General features: G+C 39.8%; 1 pseudogene across 1 annotated transcript; it reads right to left on the bottom strand.

Moving 5' to 3' along the window:
- Window positions 1-3207: 3207 nt before the first annotated feature.
- Window positions 3208-4540, bottom strand: LOC309962540 (F-box only protein 28-like; annotated as a pseudogene). The gene has a single exon. The product of its transcript is annotated as an F-box only protein 28-like (transcript).
- Window positions 4541-20607: the final 16067 nt, after the last annotated feature.

The following is a 20607-nucleotide window of genomic DNA, read 5'->3' as shown; positions in this document are numbered from 1 at the left end:
AATTTTTCTTCTAGAAAATTCCAATTAAAATTAAAAAGGCTAGTTTCATTTATATTACTTTATTATTAGTAGTACTATTTTTTGAGAATGCTCTCCCTGGCTAGTTTTTGTATTCATTTTTGAGACCAGTGTTGACAGAATGAAGGACCATTTTTATCTAATGGCAAGAAAACATGCGTGAGCATAAGGGGTGTGTCAGTCCCCATAAACACAGTGTTTGCTCCTCCCCTCAGCCCCCTTCATTTCCCCAAGGAGAGTATTAAACACTGGAAAGGCTGAAGTGTCATTGTGCCCTTGGGCCTTCCTGCACTCTAGGGAATTCATGAGGCTTAAGCAGCTTCTTAATGAATGAAGGGAAGAAGGAGAAATTGAAAAGACCAGACCGAAAGTTTTGGCCAAGTAAGATGAAATTCCCGTTCCCAGGGATAGTTTTATATAAGTGGGAACTCTAGCTGGTTTCCATCTATTTTTGCAAATGCACGGCTTTTCTTTCATTTCCAGGCAGAGAGAGACAGAGATACATAGACAGACAGAGGAGAAACAGATAGAGACTGGGAGACCTCAGATAGCAAAGAGATGGAGAGAAATAGACATGGGGATAAAGACACAGAGAAAAAAACCCAAATAATATCTATTAGATATACAGAGAAAGAGTAACCTCTAAAATGAAAACTATGTTGAAAAGGGGTCTGTAACTCTCTGAACTTTTATTGAGTAGGAAGATGTGAAATATTTTGAGATTGCACCTGGAATTTACCATCTCTGTGGACAGGGAAAGTGATTTATCGGGACTCACGTGAGTTCCATGAATTATTTCACCGGTGCAAATCTTTGAGAGACTTTTAAAATGAAGCTTAGCGTTAGAATGGTAAGGCCAAAAGGAGAAGAAAACACTTGAAGAGTTAATGAACAAACAAGTTTAGGAGAGATAGACAACTCAGGTAAAAAATGACTCCCACCCAGAGCATTCCCAGGGGCAATAGGGGAATTTTGAATTAGAAACAGGAGTTGTTTTCTTCTGTCTAGCTTGCCAGTACTCATATAATTTGACTACCATTTTCCCTTTACATTTGACTACTATACACAATTTTGATAAATAAATGATTATTTAGATTTTTTTAAAAATTGAAGTATAGTTGATTTACAATGTCATGTTAGTTTCAGGTATACAGCACAGCCTGAAGACAAAATGACTCCTTTAAAAAAGATCACAGGGTGGATAAAGAAATAAATAAATATTCTTTTTCAGATTCTGTTTCCTTGTAGGTTATTACAAAATATTGTGCTAACAGTAGGTCCTGTTATTTATCTATTTTACATAGAGTAGTGTGTATATGTTAATCCCAACGTCCTAATTTATCCCTCCCTCCCCCTTTCCCTTCAGTAACCATAAGTTTTTCTTTGTCTGTGAGTCTCTTTTTGTTTTTATTTTTAAAAATTTTTTTTTGGAAATTGTTTATTTTAAAATTACCTTCCCAAAAAACCATGAAACACTTGGATGTTATTTTATGGCTTTTCATTGAAAACATACTACACTGTAAATGGAGTTTCAAAGTTAGAGAAAAAATTGATCAAAATCTAAGGACAATATTATGTAAGGACAATGTTAAAAATGGATAGGAAAAAGTTTCATTTGGTGAGGTTAATCTAAAGGATGCATAACCATGTCATGCTAGACAGATAAAAAAAAGTAGTGACCTTGTGCTTTTACTCAACTAAGGTACTTACCAAAACCTTAGGTTTTATACAGGTGTCAAACTCCCACTTGGAAAGGGATAGTATTCTATACTACACCTAATTTTACCTTAAATAACTGAAGCCCAAGGCAACAGTTGTTTAAAAGAACTAACAGGCAAATAATGACTACATAATTTAGTACATTAAAATAAAACTAGGACAGTAATAGTTGTGTATTTTGTATATTCAAAAATATACAACTGGGGAAAATAACCACTGTACACAATTTGGAGGTTGTTAAAGTGACCACTTAGAAGGTTGAACAGCGCAAGACATGCTTCTCCAGTTACAAGCTCAAAACAGGAGTGCAAACGAAATTAAAGCTTTTGTTGAAAGTTGCAGGATAAGGAAAGTTTGAAATTAATAACAAAATGCTTCCCTCGGGTCATCCCCCGGAAATGAAGTGATCAAAATGCTTTTTCATAGTATAATTTTCTTCAGTGAACTTTCTTTCAATGGCAAAACTGCATCCCACAGGTTGGGTTTCCTACTCACACCACTGGTCATGACCACATTTGATCAATGAGCATACACAGTGGTGAGTAAGGAAGAATACTAGTTGCCAGAAGTCTAACATCAATGTAAAGAATTGGGGGTTCTGCCTTAGCCAGTGTACCTGAACCCTGCAGAGAATAGATAAAGCAATGGGCTTTAATACTCTCTTATTCTTGTAAAACTGGAGGACAAATGGACATACAAATACCACCCCGTCCCCAGAGGCAAGCTGTTGTGGTGGAAGATGTTAAGCACTTAAATGAACTAAGATGCTGCTCTAAAAAGTGGAGAAGTGTAGAGGTTCAAGATCAATACCAGTGCAAGAGCTTTTTAAGTGAGTTGACTAGGCAGTGCATGCATCCATCCATGCAAATGTAGGACATGGCCCCAAAAGAGAACTGAAAACATTTATATAACAACTGGGTAAGTCCCTTGCCAGTGTTTATAAAAATATATAGTCAATACTGTAGAGGTCCCTTCTACAGCCAATACTATGGAAGTCCATTTTAGTTACCCATTACTTCAATACCAAAAAGCATTTACTACTTTTCAGACATTCCAGACAAAGGTCACTTATAACAAAAAGTCAACTTTTTTAAAAACCAAGATACTGTCCATTTAAAAAGTAGGTCTTTTCTTTCAAGTGAACAGGACATTTTATGTATTAAACTTAACTTCTAGTCTGTCAAGACTGGTTTAAGATCCTTATGTAATGTGCATATATGCAGAAACAAATAAACTTGCTTTAAACATTATCTGCACAGAAATAAAATTAACTTCTCAAAACCTGATAGGATAGGTCTGGTTAGTACAAATCTATTGCAAAATAAAAGGATTCTGTGCATCAGTTCAACCAGGAGAAGCAGGAAAAGACTGTCCCAACCATGAGAGTTCAAGTTTATGTTGTGTTCTGAAAGCCTAGAGCTAAGGGGCACCATGTTGCTCACAGTGTCCTGATATGCAGAACTGCTCAAGCTATGAAGTCAGGGCTTCCTCTGGAGCTAGAAGCACATTCTGGTTTCTATTTCGGAGATGTTTAGATTTCCTAAGAAGAGTCTATGGCTTCTGTGGCCTTTTTTCATTTCCAAGGAGACTCTTCATTCTGCTCAGACCCTGAGGAGTCTCCTACTGCACTTTCCATTACTTCTCACAGTTTGCTTTCCAGCTCTGCCAACCGTGCGTTCTGTTCACCTATGATCTGGGTCTGCTCTAGCAGTTTCTGGTCCTGGTCTTGAAGCTGTTTCTGCTGTTCTTGCTCTTTGGTGCGAAGCTCAGAAATTTCACGCCTGAGAACAGTCACCCCAGCACCATTTGTCTTAACCTGCTGCTGGAGTTTGGTAACCTGTTGTCTTGAAGGGTTTTGCTTGGAGAAGAGTTGCATTGTTGCCAGGGCTACAGAAGGTCCTGGAACTGGAGGAGAGCCCATGAGCCTTCCAGATACATCTGATCCTGGTAATTTCCTCTTTAGAACTGGAACAATCTTTTCATCAAAGTATTCTGTTGCCATGGAGGAAATATCCCTTAACTCTTGAAGTACTTCATGAGCTCGCTGAGGGGCTCTGATAGAATGGACATATCTCAACACATGATAAATCTCATCAATCACCTTTCCTGGGATGAAGCAACAGAGATTGGAGTCCACATGCTTCATGAAAGTCACATTTAAGAGAGACAGCTTTGTTTCAACGGCAGCGAGGATGTCTGCATGAGGAGCTAATGAACGGTTTCTCCTTTCTGACTCTCTCCTTGGGAGTTGTACTTTAACTTGTTTCTGACATGGATTATGGTACCTCTCCACTTTTAGAAATCCCTGATTCAACATTCTCTGGCAGACCAAGTCCATTCTTTTACAAACCAGGTGGAGCTGGCTAATTTCATCCTGGGACATAAAGCTGGGGATGTTTTCGATGGCTACGATGGACAGCGCCATGAGCATGTTGTTTTGAGGCAGCTGGTCCGGAGCCAGCGCCGAGGCTGGGGGCGCCTGCGACCCCGGCTGCAGGGGCTGGGACGGGCGGGGTCGGTGAGGGCAGTCGCTGGGTAGAGCCGATGGCGGAAGGGGAGCCGCAGTCGCCGTGGCCACCGCCTCCTTCCTCAGCCATCCGCTCCTCCGATGCCGCCGCCATCTTGGGGGTTTGATTCCTTCCTCTCTGTTTTTAAATAAGTTCATTTGTATCTTTTTTTTTTTTAAGATTCCACATATAAGTGATATCATATGATATTTGTCTTTCTGTGTCTGACTTACTTCACTTAGTATGATCATCTCTAGGTCCATCCATGTTGCTGCAAATGGTGTTGTTTCATTCTTTTTTATGGTGATTAGAGTTTTTATGAAAAATTTCAAACATATAGCAAAATTTTAAAAATTCAAACGCAAACACCATTTTTTCCTATTACACAGCAATATTGTTAGTTACAAATTAGCTGGGCTATTAGGACTGTCAGTTACCACGAAATTAAAAATGATCCTACATGGCAAACTCAAATAGGAAATGTCATGCAATATATAAATTACTAACAGGCCTCTGGTGCAGAGAATACATATATACTTATCACCGAGATTCACCATTAACATTTTAATATAGTTATTTAACCACATATCCATCCCTCTACCCACCCATTAATCTATCTTTTTATTTATTTATTTATTATTCTTATTATTATTTTTGCGGTATGCGGGCCTCTCACTGTTGTGGCCTCTCCCGTTGCGGAGCACAGGCTCCGGTCGCTCAGGCCCAGCGGCCATGGCTCACGGGCCCAGCCGCTCCGCGGCATGTGGGATCTTCCCGGACCGGGGCACGAAGCCGTGTCCCCTGCATCGGCAGGCGGACTCTCAACCACTGCGCCACCAGGGAAGCTCTAACCCATCTTTTTAAAATTCATTTTAAAGTAAATTATAGACATCAGTACACTATTCCCTAAATACTTCAGTATGCATATAATTTAATAGAGTTCAAGAAAATGTTTATTTTTATAAAGAACTTCAAGAACAGTTCTTATTAAATTGATCGGGATTAGATTTTGTGTGCAATTTTTAGATAACTGGGGCTATGTCTACATTTAAATTCGCTGAATAAACATAGGGATGGTGAAGACTACTAGGTGTGGGGTGAAAAAATTAAATATTGGCTGAGAATTATTCCACAAGATCTACAGGGGAAAAATCGATCACATTTTTATTCTCTTTTATATGGATCTTCAGAGACTAAGAAACAAGCCCGGGGCATACAAAATAGAGAAGGATTCTTTTTTTGTTTTGGCCCCTGAGTGTGTAGCCCCCAGGCCATCAGAGAACTCTGTCTGGTAGTTTCTGACTCATAAGAATGGACACTGAGGGGATTTACCTGGTGGTCCAGGGACTAAGACTCTCCATGCTCCCAATGCAGGGGGCACGGGTTCTATCCCTGGTGAGAGAACTAGATCCCACATGCTGCAACTAAGAGCTTGCTTTGCCGCAACGAAGATCCCACGTGCTGCAACTCAGAACTGGTGCAACCAAATAAATAAGTAAATAAATAAATATATATAAAAAAAAGAAAGAATGGATACTGAAAGGTCTATGGATGTGTTTATTCTGCCACTGGCCAAGAGTGATGAGGCCCTGTGTACATGTTTTGCAGAAACAGCAGGTATGGCATATTACAGAGTCATTAGGAAGTAAAATGATGAATATTGTCTACCTGATACGTTGGCCTAAAATATCCTGAGCCTGAAGACACAATGACTTCTTAAAAAAGATCATGTTTTGTCCAAATACTCCAACCTAAACTTGTTCCTTATGTTTGAGCAATTCACGATCTAAATGAGTCTTTGTGGCTGTGCATTTTGAAAGATTCACCGTTCCCACCACCTCTGTCCCCACCTTGGTCATGGGTTGCATTCTCAGACCAGTTCAGTCACGAGTTCTCAGAGGTCTTACACCAAGACCCCTTCAAATACTGTGCCCATGATCTGGTTTTACTCATTCTACAAAATTTGCCAAATGTTTACTTTTATGCTCTTTGTTCTGATTATATTTTTAATACAAATGAGTTAAAAATATAATTGTCACTAAAATGTAAAAGTGAACCCAGGTGGCTTGGTCCTCCATGTATCAAAAAATAATGGCCTTGGGCTTCCCTGGTGGTGCATTGGTTGAGAGTCCACCTGCCGATGCAGGGGACACGGGTTCGTGCCCTGGTCCAGGAAGATCCCACATGCCGCGGAGTGGCTGGGCCTGTGAGCCATGGCCGCTGAGCCTGCGCGTCCGGAGCCTATGTTCCGCAACAGGAGAGGCCACAGCAGTGAGAGGCCCGTGTACCCCCCCCCCCCCCCCCACACACACACGCCTAGGGGGCACCAATCTACCCAAGACTGCCTCTGAATCTGTGTATAGAACATTCTCTCTGAGTGAACCAGGGAGCCATTGGAAGGATTTGAGCAGAGGTGACTTAGGTTTTCAAAGGATTTCCCTGGATATATGTTGAGATTTGACTTCAGGGAGAGAGGTTAAAAGGGACACCCGTGAAGGTTGCAGTAATCAAGAAAGAAAGATGACAGAGGCTCAACCCAGGCTGTTTGCAGTAGGGCTGGAGAGAGGATCAGTTTCTGAATATGCAGCTTTAGAGGCAGAGCTGAGAGGATTTCCTGACAGTTTGGATTTGGGGTGGGCATATGGGAGAGGAGTTAATGAGGACTCCATGGTTTGGGGCTATGTTCCCAGGCTACAGGTGCATGAACTGGGAGAAATGAAGGAAGGGAGGAAGAGGAAAAGAAGGGAGAAAAAAAGGAAAGAGGCAAGATGGGAACTGTTCTAGGTGCTGAGTGTGTATAAGTGATGAAGACACAGTCTTAACAAATCCCAGTTACTTATTGAAATAAGTGGACAAAGTTCAGAGAGGGAGCACAGAAGAGGGAGTGATTTGCCAGCAGGCTGGAGTCAGGGAGGTGACATTTGAGCTGGGTTTTGAAAGATGAATAAGAGACTGCCAGGTGTGTGTGTTTGCATGCATGTGTGTGCACGTGTGCACGTGTATTGGGGCTGAGGAATGGTGTGCAGATTTCTAGGAAGAGGGAAGGAGTAAGTGAATATTCTGAATCTGCAGATTGTAATTAAGTAATCTTTAGAAAGTTCTGTAGCCTAGCCAATGCATACCACAATCCGTAAAGAAATAGCTTTATCTTTCTGAGGGCTGGATAGGTTAGCGTTGCTGCATTTAGTGGGTTTTTTTCAATTTGTCTTAAAAAATTTTATTATAAACTATTTAAGATATTTAGAAAAGATACAAAGAACAGTTTAATGGCACTTAATGATTTTAAGCTGAAGTCCTGGGGGCAAAAGGAAAACATTTAGCTCAAAGAGCATAGACAGCTAGTTTAAAAGAGCTTTTCTCATCTAGAAAAGCTAGATGCCACACTGCCACAAGCTTGCTGTCACACCTGGTGCCCCACTCCTTTGATTTAGGGAGTCTTCTCTCATTGCTGTAAAAGTCTGCTATAATCCAAAATATCACTTTCATCATAGCATGGTTATTTCCTAGGCTTAATGAAACAAATATGCAGTCACAGCCCCTTGATTCAAGCAAAGCACCTCTCCTGGAATAAAAAAAATGCTGAGGTTTGGTTCCGTCAATGAGAAAGGACTAAATTTAGAGGATTTTGTTCCATACATTATTGCTTGACAATGGTGATGGTATCCTCTTAAATATTATGGCTTTTTACAAAGTTCTTCCTTTCCCATTAGCTTATGCCGACCTCACCGTAGCTCTGCCAAGTGGTGATGGCAAGTGGTCTCTATTTTATGTTGAGAAGAACTGAGCCTTAGAGAGTTCAAAAGACTACAGGAAGCCATGAGACAAGAATGTAGCAGGGGGCCTTCCCTGGTGGCGCAGTGGTTGGGAGTCCGCCTGCCGATTCAGGGGACATGGGTTCGTGCCCCGGTTTGGGGGGATCCCACATAAATTGAATCATTTAGAAGTTTGTTCAATCTTTTATATAATGATCAAAAAAGGAAAAGATCTATTAGTTGGCTTCAATGTACCCAACACTACAAACATTTCCCAGACAGAAGCTCCACCTTCTGTGTGTTCAGAGCCCGGTGAGGGAAATAAACAATCAAGCGGATGACAAGCAATATGGTTAATGGCATAGTTGAGGTATGAACCAGGCTTTATGGGAAACTACTTGAAAACTTCCCAACAACTGAGATTTTGTTCAGTTCCAAAATTTTAAACACCTTCCAAATTAATTGTGTGCTAGTCTTCTAATTAGGCCGTGATGGGAGTATCACGGCCAACAGCCCCATTTATTGCATTGTACAGAGCTCTGCTGAACTCCGGTATTGTAATCCTTAACCCTCCCTGGAGGAATGCTGCGTGATTCTGCATCTTATTATTTTTTTTCCAAGCCTGATGACACATTAATTGCCATTGAAGTGTTTGGTACATCCTCCCTCAAATAGTCTACAACGAAGTTTTATATGTATATCCAAGCTGTCATAAGACTTGTGAATGGATACGGGAAGCAAATGTTAATGTTTATACAATAGGTTAAAGGCTAACCTTTAGTTTTATTTCAACTGTCAAACAGGCTGTGTGGATTCTACTGTGATGTGTACAGAAGAATCTGTTCATGTCCCCCAGTTGTTTGTCTTCTGGAGCTTCCTGTTGCCCAGATGTGATACACTGCAGGACTGTCTTGTGAGAAAGCCAAAAATACAGTGCTTAAAATAACCGTGCTTAAGTGACTGGAAAAAAAATTAAAAGGGAACATATCTCTGGACTTCAGAGGATAAAGTATATTAGAAATCAAACTGAAAAAAAATGCGTTAACTTAACCTTGCACATTAGCATTGGGTCTTTCATCCAAATATTTTGAAGCTTTTGCTTACCTCTCAGTCATGTATATACAAACAAAACATTCTTTAATTGGTCTTCTCTTCCCTTTCCCCAAGTAGTTGATAGTAGACACTTGATTTTCTCCACCTGGAGCTAGAAATGCTGTTGAAGGTAAATGGAGCAGATGTCTACCTGAGTGGGAACCATTGCATGCTGAATGTATAGAGGATGGGTTTTATTTTTATTTTTTTAACATCTTTATTGGAGTATAATAGCTTTACAATGGTGTGTTAGTTTCTGCTTTATAACAAAGTGTATCAGCTATACATATACATATACCACCATATTTCTTCCCTCTTGCGTCTCCCTCCCACCCCTCCCTATCCCACCCCTCTAGGCGGTCACAAAGCACTGAGCTGATCTCCCTGTGCTATGCGGCTGCTTCCCACTAGCTATCTATTTTACATTTCGTAGTGTATATATGTCCATGCCACTCTCTCACTTTGTCCCAGCATACCCTTCCCCCTCCCCATGTCCTTAAGTCCATTCTCTACGTCTGCGTCTCTATTCCTCTCCTGACCCTAGGTTCTTCAGAACCTGCTTTATTTTTAGATTCCATATATATGTGTTAGCGTATGGTATTTATTTTTCCCTTTCTGACTTCACTCTGTATGACAGACTCTAGGTCCATCAACCTCGCTACAAATAACTCAATTTCGTTTCTTTTATGGCTGAGTAATATTCCATTGCATATGTGTGCCACATCTTCTTTATCCATTCATCTGTCAATGGACACTTAGGTTGCTTCCACATCCTGGCTATTGTAAATAGAGCTGCAATGAACATTGTGGTACATGACTCTTTTTGAATTATGGTTTTCTCAGGGTATATGCCCAGTAGTGGGCTTGCTGGGTCATATGGTAGTTCTATGTTTAGTTTTTTAAGGAACCTCCATGCTGTTCTCCATAGTGGCTGTAACAATTTACATTTCCACCAACAGTGCTAGAGGGTTCCCTTTTCTCCACACTCTCTCCAGCATTTATTGTTTGTAGATTTTTTGATGATGACCATTTTGACTGGTGTGAGGTGATACCTCATTGCAGTTTTGATTTGCATTTCTGTAATGATTAGTGATGTTGAGCATTCTTTAATGTGTTTGTTGGCAATCTGTATATCTTCTCTGGAGAAATGTCTGTTTCAGTCTTCTGTCCATGTTTGGATTGGGTGGTTTGTTGTTGTTGTTGGTTATTTTTGGTGGTATGCAGGCCTCTCACTGTTGTGGCCTCTCCTGTTGCAGAGCACAGGCTCCGGTCGTGTAGGCTCAGTGGCCATGGCTCACCGGCCTAGCCGCTGTGGGGCATGAGGGATCTTCCCGGACCGGGGCACGAACCTGTGTCCCTTGCATCGGCAGGCAGACTCTCAACGACTGCGCCACCAGGGAAGCCTGGGTTGTTTGTTTTTTTTGATATTGAACTGCACGAGCTGCTTGTAAATTTTGGAAATTAATCCTTTGTCAGTTGCTTCATTTGAAATGTTTTCTCCCATTCTGAGGGTTGTCTTTTTGTCTTGTTTATGGTTTCCTTTGCTGTGCAAAAGCTTTTAAGTTTCATTAGGTCCCATTTGTTTATTTTTGTTTTTGTTTCCATTTCTCTAAGAGGTGGGTCAAAAAGGATCTTGCTGTGATTTACGTCATGGAGTGTTCTGCCTATGTTTTCCTCAAAGAGTTTTATAGTGCCTGGCCTTACATTTAGGTCTTTAATCCATTTTGAGTTTATTTTTGTGTATGATGTTAGGGAGTGTTCTAATTTCATTCTTTTACATATAGGTGTCCAGTTTTACCAGCACCACTTACTGAAGAGGCTGTCTTTTCTCCATTGTATTGTGTATTGTGTTGTGTATTGTTGTTGTGTACTGTTGTGTACAATACACATTGTATTGTGTATTCTTGCCTCCTTTATCAAAAATAAAGTGACCATATGTGCATGGGTTTATCTCTGGACTTTCTATCAGGTTCCATTGATCTATATTTCTGTTTTTGTGCCAGTACCATACTGTCTTGATTACTGTAGATTTGTAGTATAGTCTGAAGTCCAGAAGCCTGATTGCTCCCACTCCAGTTTTCTTTCTCAAGATTGCTTTTGTGTTTCCATACAAATTGTGAAATTTTTTGTTGTAGTCTGTGAAAAATGCCATTGGTAGTTTGATAGGGATTGCATTGAATCTGTAGATTGCTTTGGGTAGTATAGTCATTTTCACAATGTTGATTCTTCCAATCCAAGAACATGGTTTATCTCTCCCTCTGTTTGTATCATTCTTAATTTCTTTTATCAGTGTCATAGTTTTCTTCATACAGGTCTTTTGTCTCCTTAGGTAGGTTTATTGCTAGTTATTTTATCCTTTTTGTTACAATGGTAAATGGGAGTGTTTCCTTAATTTCTCTTTAAGATTTTTCATCATTAGTGTATAGGAATAAATGAGATTTCTGTGCATTAATTTGTATCTTGCTACTTTACCAAATTCATTGATTAGATCTAGTAGTGTTCTGGTAGCATCTTTAGGATTCTCTATGTATAGTACCATGTCATCTGCAAACAGTAGTGGTTTTACTTCTTTTCCGATTTGGATTTCTTTTATTTCTTTTCCTTCTCTGATTGCTGTGGCTAAAACTTCAAAGACTATGTTGAATAATAATGGTGAGAGTGCACAAGCTTGTCTTGTTCCTGATCTTAGAGGAAATGGTTTCAGTTTTTCACCATTGAGAATGATGTTGGCTGTGGGTGTGCCATATATGGTCTTTATTATGTTGAGGTAAGTTCCCTCTATGCCTACTTTCTGAAGGGTTTTTATTTTTACCATAAATGGGTGTTGAATTTTGTCAATAGCTTTTTCTGCATCTATTGAGATTATCATATTGTTTTTCTCCTTCAATTTGGTAAAAAGGTGTATCACATTGATTCATTTGCATATATTGAAGAATCTTGGCATTCCTGGGATAAACCCCATGTGATCATGGTGTATGATGTTTTAATGTGCTGTTGTATTCTGTTTGCTAGTATTTTGTTGAGGATTTTTGCATGTATGCTCCTCAGTGATATTGGCCTATAGTATACTTTCTTTGTGGTATCTTTGTCTGCTTTTGTTATCAGGGTGATAGTGGCCTCGTAGAATGAGTTTGGGAGTGTTCCTCCCTCTGCTATATTTTGGAAGAGTTTGAGAAGGATAGGTGTTAGCTCTTTTGTAAATGTTTGGTGGAATTCGCCTATGAAGCAATCTGGCACTGGGCTTTTGTTTATTGGAAGATTTTTAATCACCGTCTCAATTTCAGTGCCTGTGATTGGTCTGTTTATATTTTCTGTTTCTTCCTGCTTCAGTCTCGGAAGGTTGTGCTTTTCTAAGAATTTGTCCATTTCTTCCAGATTGTTCATTTTATTGGCATATAGTTGTCTGTAGTAATCTCTTATGATCCTTTTTATTTCTGCATTGTCAGCTGTTACCTCTCCTTTTTCTTTCTAATTCTGTTGATTTGAGTCTTCTCCCTTTTTTTTTGATGAGTCTGGCTAATGGTGTATCAATTTTGTTTACCTTCTTAAAGAAGCAGCTTTTGGTTTTATTTATCTTTGCTATTGTTTCTTTCATTTCTTTTTCATTTATTTCTGATCTTTACGATTTCTTTCCTTCTGATAACTTTGGTTTTTTTTGTTCTTCTTTCTCTAATTGCTTTAGGTGTAAGGTTAGGTTGTTTATTTGAGATGTTTCTGTTTCTTGATGTTGGATTGTTCTGCTATGAACTTCCCTCTTAGAACTGCTTTTGCTGCATCCCATAGGTTTTGAGTTGTCCTGTTTTCATTGTCATTTGTTTCTATGTATTTTTTGATTTCCTCTTTGATTTCTTCAGTGATCTCTTGGTTATTTAGTAGTGTATTGTTTAGCTTCCATGTGTTTGTATTTTTTACAGACTTTTCCTTTAACTGATATCTAGTCTCATAGCATTGTGGTCAGAAAAGATACTTGATACAATTTCAATTTTCTTAAATTTACCAAGGCTTGATTTGTGACCCAAGATATGATCTATCTTGGCCAATGTTCCATGAGCACATGAGAAGTGTATTCTGTTGTTTTCAGCTGGAATGTCTTATAAATATCAATTGAGTCCATCTCGTTTAATGTATCATTTAAAGCTTGTGTTTCCTTATTTATTTTCATTTTGGATTATCTGTCCATTGGTGCAAGGGGGTGTTAAAGTCCTCTACTATAATTGTGTTACTGTCGATTTCCCCTTTTATGGCTGCTAGCATTTGCTTTATGTATTGAGGTGCTCCTATGTTGGGTGCATAAATATTCACAATTGTTATATCTTCTTCTTGGATTGATCCCTTGATCATTATGTAGTGTCCTTCTTTGTCTCTTGTAATAGTCTTTATTTTAAAGTGTATTTTGTCTGATATGAGAATTGTTACTCTAGCTTTCTTTTGATTTCCATTTGCATGGAATATCTTTTTCCATCCCCTCAATTTCTGTCTGTATGTGTCCCTAAGTCTGAAGTGGGTCTCTTGTAGACAGCATATATAGCGGTCTTGTTTTCGTATTCGTTCAGCCAGTCTACGTCTTTTGATTGGATCATCTAACCCATTTACATTTAAGGTAGGTATCAATATGTATATTCCTATTACCATTTTCTTAATTGTTTTGAGTTTGTTATTGTAGGTATTTTCCTTCTTTTGTGTTTCCTGCCTAGAGCAGTTCCTTTAGCAGTTGTTGTAAAGCTGGTTTGGTGGTGTCGAATTCTCCTAGCTTTTGCTTGTCTGTAAATGTTTTAATTTCTCTGTCAAATCTGAATGAGAGCCTTGCTGTGTAGACTAACTTAACTGTAGTTTTTTCCCTTTCATCACTTTAAATATGTCCTGCTACTCCCTTCTGGTTTGCAGAGTTTCTGCTGAAAGATCAGCTGTTAACCTTATGGGGATTTCCTTGTATGCTATTGGTTGTTTTTCACTTGCTGCTTTTAATATTTTTTCTTTGTATTTAATTTTTGATAGTTTGATTAATATGTGTCTTGGCATGTTTCTCCATGGATTTATCCTGTATGGGACTCTCTGCACTTTGTGGACTTGATTGACTATTTCCTTTCCCATATTAGGGAAGTTTTCAATTATAGTCTCTTCAAATATTTTCTCAGTTCCTTTCTTTTTCTCTTCTTCTTCTTGGACCCCTATAATTCGAATGTTGGTATATTACTGTTGTTTCAGAGGTCTCTGAAGCTGTCCTCAATCTTTTACATTCCTTATTCTTTTTTCTGCTCTGCAGTAGTTATTTCCACTATTTTATCTTCCAGGTCACTTATGTGTTCTTCTGCCTCAGTTATTCTGCTATTGATTCCTTCTAGAGAATTTTTAATTTCATTATTGTGTTGTTCATCATTGTTTGTTTGCTCTTTAGTTCTTCTAGGTCCTTGTTCAATGTTGCTTTTATTTTCTGCATTCTATTTCCAAGGTTTTGGATCATGTTCACTATCAGTACTCTGAATTCTTTTCCAGGTAGACTGCCTATTTCCTCTTTATTTGTTTGTTCTGTTGGGTTTTTACCTTGCTCCTTCATCTGCTGTGTGTTTCTCTGTCTTCTCATTTTGCTTTACTTACTCTGTTTGGGGTCTCCTTTTCACAGGCTGCAGGTTCGTAGTTCCCATTGTTTTTGGTGATTGCCTCCAGTGGGTAAAGTTCATTCAGTTGGTTGTGTAGGATTCCTGGTGGAGGGGACTGGTGCCTGTGTTCTGGCTGATGAGGCTGGATCTTCTCTTTCCAGTAGACAGGACCATGTCTGGTGGTGTGTTTTGGGGTGTCTGTGACCTTATTTTGATTTTAAGCAGTCTCTGTACTAATGGGTTGGGTTTTATTCCTATCTTGCTAATTGTTTGGCATACGGTGTCTAGCACTGTAGCTTGCTGCTCGTTGAGTGGAGCTGGGTCTTAGCATTGAGATGGAGATATCTGGGAGATTTTCGCTGTTTGATATTATGTGGAGCTGGGAGGTCTCTGGTGGACCAATGTGCTGAACTCGGCTCTCCCACCTCAGAGGCACAGACCTGACACCTGGCTGGAGCACAAAGACCCCTGTCTGCCACGTGGCTCAGAAAAAAGGGGAGAAATAAGAAAGAAAGAAAGAAAAATCAATAAATTAATTAAATAAAGTTCTTAAAATAAAAAACTTAAAAAGCAATAAAAAAAAGGGGAAAAAAAAGAAAGAAAGAAGAGAGCAATGAAACCAAAAAACAGATCCACCAATGCTAAGAAGCATTAAAAACTATTGTAAAAAACAAAACAAAAGAAAACAAAAAAGGAACAGACAGAACCCTAGGACAAATAGTAAAAGCAAAGCTATATAGACAAAATCACACAAAGAAGCATACACATGCACACTCACCAAAAGAGAAAAAGGAAAAAAAATCTATATAAAAAAAACGAGAGAGAGCAACCAAATCAATAAACAAATCTACCAATGGCAATAAACTCTAAATACTAAAGTAAGATAAACATAAAGCCAGAAAAAAATTGGATGCAGAAAGCAAACCCCAAGTCTATAGTTGCTCCCAAAGTTCACTGCTTCAAGTTTGGGATGATTCGTTGTCTATTCAGGTATTCCAGAGATGCCGGGTACATCTCGTTGATTGTGGAGATTGAATCCTCTGCTTCTGTGGCTGCTGGGAGAAATTTCCCTTTCTCTTCTTTGTTTGCACAGCTCCTGGGGTTCAGCTTTGGATTTGGCCCTGCCTCTGAGTGTAGGTCTCCTGAGGGTGTCTGTTCTTCACCCAGACAGGACGGAGTTAAAGTAGCAGCTGATTAGGGGGCTTTGGCTCACTCAGGACAGGGGGAGGGAAGGGTATGGAGTGTAGGGAGAGGCTGTGGCAGCAGAGGCCAGTATGACATTGCACCAGCTTGAGGCGGGCATTGTGTTCTCTCGGGGAAGTTGTCCCTGAATCACGGGACCCTGGCTGTGGCAGGCTGCACAGGCTCCCGGGAGGGGAGGTGACGGGCTGCACAGGATCCTGAGAGGGGACAGTGACCTGTGCTTGCACACAGGCTTCTTGGTGGCTGCAGCAGCAGCCTTAGTGTCTCACACCCATCTCTGGTGTATGCAGTGATAGCCGCGGCTCATGCCTGTCTCTGGAGCTCGTTTAGGTGGTGCTCTGAATCCCGTCTCCTCGCGCACTCCGAAACACTGGTCTCTTGCCTCTTTGGCAGGTCCAGACTTTTCCCCGGACTCCCTCTTGGTTAGCTGTGGTGCACTAGCCCCGTTCAGGCTGTGTTCATGCAGCCAACTCCAGTCCTCTCCCTGGGATCCGACCTTCAAAGCCCGAGCCTCAGCTCCCAGCCCCTGTCCGCCCTGGCGGGTGAGCAGACAAGCCTCTCGGGCTGGTGAGTGCCAGTCGGCACCGATCCTCTGTGCGGGAATCTCTCCGCTTTGCCCTCCGCACCCCTGTTACTGCGCTCTGCTCTGTGGCTCAGAAGCTTCCCCACCGCCACCCTCCATCTCTGACAGTGAAGGGGCTTCCTAGTGTGTGGAAACCTTTCCTCCTTCACAGCTCCCTCCCAGAGGTGCAGGTCCCGTCCCTATCCTTTTGTCTCTGTTTATTCTTTTGCCCTACCTAGGTACGTGGGGAGTTTCTTGCCTTTTGGGAGGTCTGTCTTCTGCCAGCATTCAGTAGGTGTTCTGCAGGAGTTGTTCTACATGTAGATGTATTTCTGATGTATTTGTGGGGAGGAATGTGATCTTCACGTCTTACTCCTCTGTCATCTTGAAGGTCTCTCCAAAGAATTCTTTTTTTTTAATTTTTAAAATTAATTAATTAATATATGGCTGTGTTGTCGTTTCTGTGCGAGGGCTTTCTCTAGTTGTGGCAAGCGGGGTCCACTCTTCATCGCCATGTGTGGGCCTCTCACTATCGCTGCCTCTTTTGTTCTCTGTGGAGCACAGGCTCCAGACGCACAGGCTCAGTAATTGTGGCTCACGGGCCCAGTTGCTCTGCAGCATGTGGGATCTTCCCAGACCAGGGCTCGAACTCATCTCCCCTGCATTGGCAGGCAGATTCTCAACCACTGCGCCACCAGGGAAGCCCCAAAGAATGTTTTTTAAAATGTGGTTCCTTGGATCAGCTCAGCAGGTAAATTCTCAGGTCCCACCCCAGACCTACTGAATCATAACCTCTGGAGGTGGGCTTCAGAAGCTGGGTTTTGACAGGTCTTCTGGGTGATTCTGATGCAATGCTCAAGTCTGAGAGCCCCGGCATAGAACATTAGTGATGGCATCTTTCCATTTTCTTGTTGAATAGTCCACAGAGGAAGAACAGAAACCTTGGACACTGGTATACAAAGCAATGTTGGTCAAATTAAATGGAGTTAAAGAGGTTTATGGTTGAAGGTGGAGAAACTCTGCCTAGGTCCCCTTTTCTATTCCTCCCTCTTAGTTCAGGCATTTCAGAAAAGCAAGGTCGCCATTAGACTCATCATACCTTAAGAGCTCATACAGCTTGCCTTGTGAGCACCAAAGCAGGCTTAACCAAGTCCTCTGCATGCCAAACGTAGGCTCTTGAGGCCTTGGATGGATTCTATTTGGGGTGCCTAATACCTCTCCTGTGCTCTTGCACATGCTGTCATTCTGCCTGGAACCCCCTTTCTCCTCTTGTTCACTTACAAATTTCTCCTCATCCTCTGAGTCCCAACTCCAACGTCATCTGCTCTGTGAAGCCTTCAACCAAGTGCAGAGAGGTGCTCCCCATTGTGCTCCTCAGGACCTTGTGTAGATTTCAATATTATTTTGCTCACCCCATGATTATGCAGCATATCTATGTCTTTCTCTCCATGAGAGCTCCAAGTCCTCTGAGGAAAAGAAATATTTCATTAATCTGTTATTTCTAGTGCCTGACATATTGTCTGGCAAGCAGTAGACACCAGATAAAAAGTTGCAAGAGTATTGCAATGTTTTATTCCTCCCTCTCTCTCTCTCTGAATTATTATAATTCTGCTGAATATTTGCAAGTTGCTGACCTCAAGACCCTCTGGCCCATAATGTATTGTGTGTATTTATTAATAACAATGACATTCTCTTATGTGACTATAATACAATGATTGAAATCAGGAAATTTAACATTGATACAGAATAATTATATAATATTCAGCCCATATTAAAATTTTACCTATTGTCTTAATGTCTTTTATAACATTTTTTCCCAAGCCAAGATCATGCACTGCCTTGAGCTGTCATGTCTTGTTAGAGTGTTTGTCTCAGTTCTTCAGTTTTTCTTTGTTTTTCATGAAATTCATATTTTTGAGGAGCACAGGCCTGTTGTTTTTTAGACTGTCCCCAAGTTTTGGTTTATATGATTGTTTCCTCATTAGATTTAGGTCATGGATTTTGGGGAGGACTACCATATAAGTGATGTTGAGTTTTCTCATGCATAACAGCAGGAGGTATACGGTGTTAGTTTATCCTATTATTGTTGATATTAATTTTGATCACTTGATTAAGCTGTGTCCATCATTTCTCCATTGTACTTTTCTTGCCTTTTGTAATTTATAAGTAATTTTTGAGGATATACTTTTAAACTGTGTTAAAACAATGTTTCCCAACACACTTTTACCCAATGGTGTTAAAATCTCTTGGTGATTCTTCCCTGAATCAATTGTTACTATGGTGGCTGCAAAGTAATATAACTGAACGAATTAATCTTAAAAAAAAAGATCTTTCAGATAACTATTTGAGCAACATAGTTTGAGAGAAGTCTCTCTCTACCCCAAACCCACTAGAATTATTTCTAATAGTAGATAGTAAAGAATCGGTATCCTGGGACTTCCCTGGTGGTCCAGTGGTTAAGACTCTGGGCTTCCACTGCAGGGGGCATGGTTTCAATCCCTGGTCAGGGAACTAAGATCCTAAATGCTGTGTAGTGTGGCCAAAACAATTTTTTTTAATTAAAAAAAAATCAGTATCCAATGTAATCCCTACCTATTTTACAATTCATTTAATAACTTCATTTTTTCCCTCCACAATAAGCCCTATACATGTTTAAATTCAACCCCCCTTCTACAGCTTAAATTAGATTTAAACATCCTTATGAAATAGTATATGTAATGTAGATACTAAGTCAATCTACAGACCTTTTTCTCTTCATTGATATAGCACACATATGCACAGCTGTAAAATGTTTATAAACTTTTGACTTTCCCACTAGATTTCCATAAACAGCTCTAGTGCTTTATTTACAACTAATTAAAAATACTTCTCATTTCTTTTTGTTTTAACATCTTTATTGGAGTATAATTGCTTTACAATGGTGTGTTAGTTTCTGATTTATAACAAAGTGAATCAGCTATACATATACATATATCCCCATATCTCTTCCCTCTTGCATCTCCCTCCCTCCCACCCTCCCTATCCCACCCCTCTAGGTGGTCACAAAGCACCGAGCTGATCTCCCTGTGCTATGCGGCTACTTCCCACTAGCTATCTATTTTACATTTGGTAGTATATATAAGTCTATGCCACTCTCTCACTTCGTCCCAGCATACCCTTCCCCCTCCCCATGTCCTCAAGTCTATTCTGTAGTAGGTCTGCGACTTCTCATTTCTTATGACTAATTGCATTAATATTAATAATTAAGACATAATGGAATATGAAAATGTAGATATACTACTTGAAGGTTTTATATTTCATCTAACTTTATTACCTAAGAGTTTAAAAAATTGAAGTATGGTATCATTGTAATAATAGCAATTGTAATCATTATGCATGAATTTATTTTGGATCATTATTTCTGGCTCTTTCAAACTCTCTTTTTTTTCAGATATAATTTTTCTTGCAACAAGATGTGAATATTTTAATTTAAAATTAATAAATCACAATTCTGTATTGCTTTTAAGATTAAGATTATTCAAAAATGACACATTTCAGGATTAACCAAAGTACATTTCTATTATAATTTAGTTTATCCAAGTAGGTAAAGAATAAACCACACTGTAGCTCCTTAACCTAGGAGTCAGGTTTTAATGACAAAGTCCATTGCCAGCAATGGACATGCAGGTAACCGTCAAAGAAGTTGTAAATACAAATCCCAAACTGCTTCTATAAACTGAAAAGACCTTTGTTGAGTCACAGGCATAAAAATGGGGCATTGGCACTGCATTCAGTGAATATGACCTTTATGACTTATGTATGGAAGTACCTTCTAGAGTGGTCATGAGGATCACAGTCTTACATCATGTAGTTGGTTTTCTATTTCATTGGTAGCATCTTCTTTATCATAATCCATCCAGACAACTATTTACAAAGAATGTTCAAATATGGAACTCAAGAGACACTGTAGCTTTCCACCAGGAACAAACCAGCTTATTTCTGTAAAGTAATTTAGTACTAGCTGTAGAAGGCCAATATAATCCAGAGAAAAATGAAATCAAGAATCAAATTGAAAACAGAGACCATTAAGTGCTCTAGATACAAGTTTCACTAATTATCTTATTTTTGTGAAAACCTTCCTGCCTTATCAATTTTAAAAAATCAAAAAACCCACCAGC

Source organism: Leucopleurus acutus, assembly GCF_964270905.1.
Source record: "Leucopleurus acutus genome assembly, chromosome: 5".
NCBI lineage: Eukaryota > Metazoa > Chordata > Mammalia > Artiodactyla > Delphinidae > Leucopleurus > Leucopleurus acutus.
Note: the sequence above shows the minus strand (reverse complement) of the source record. Positions and strands in the feature narration are given on the sequence as shown.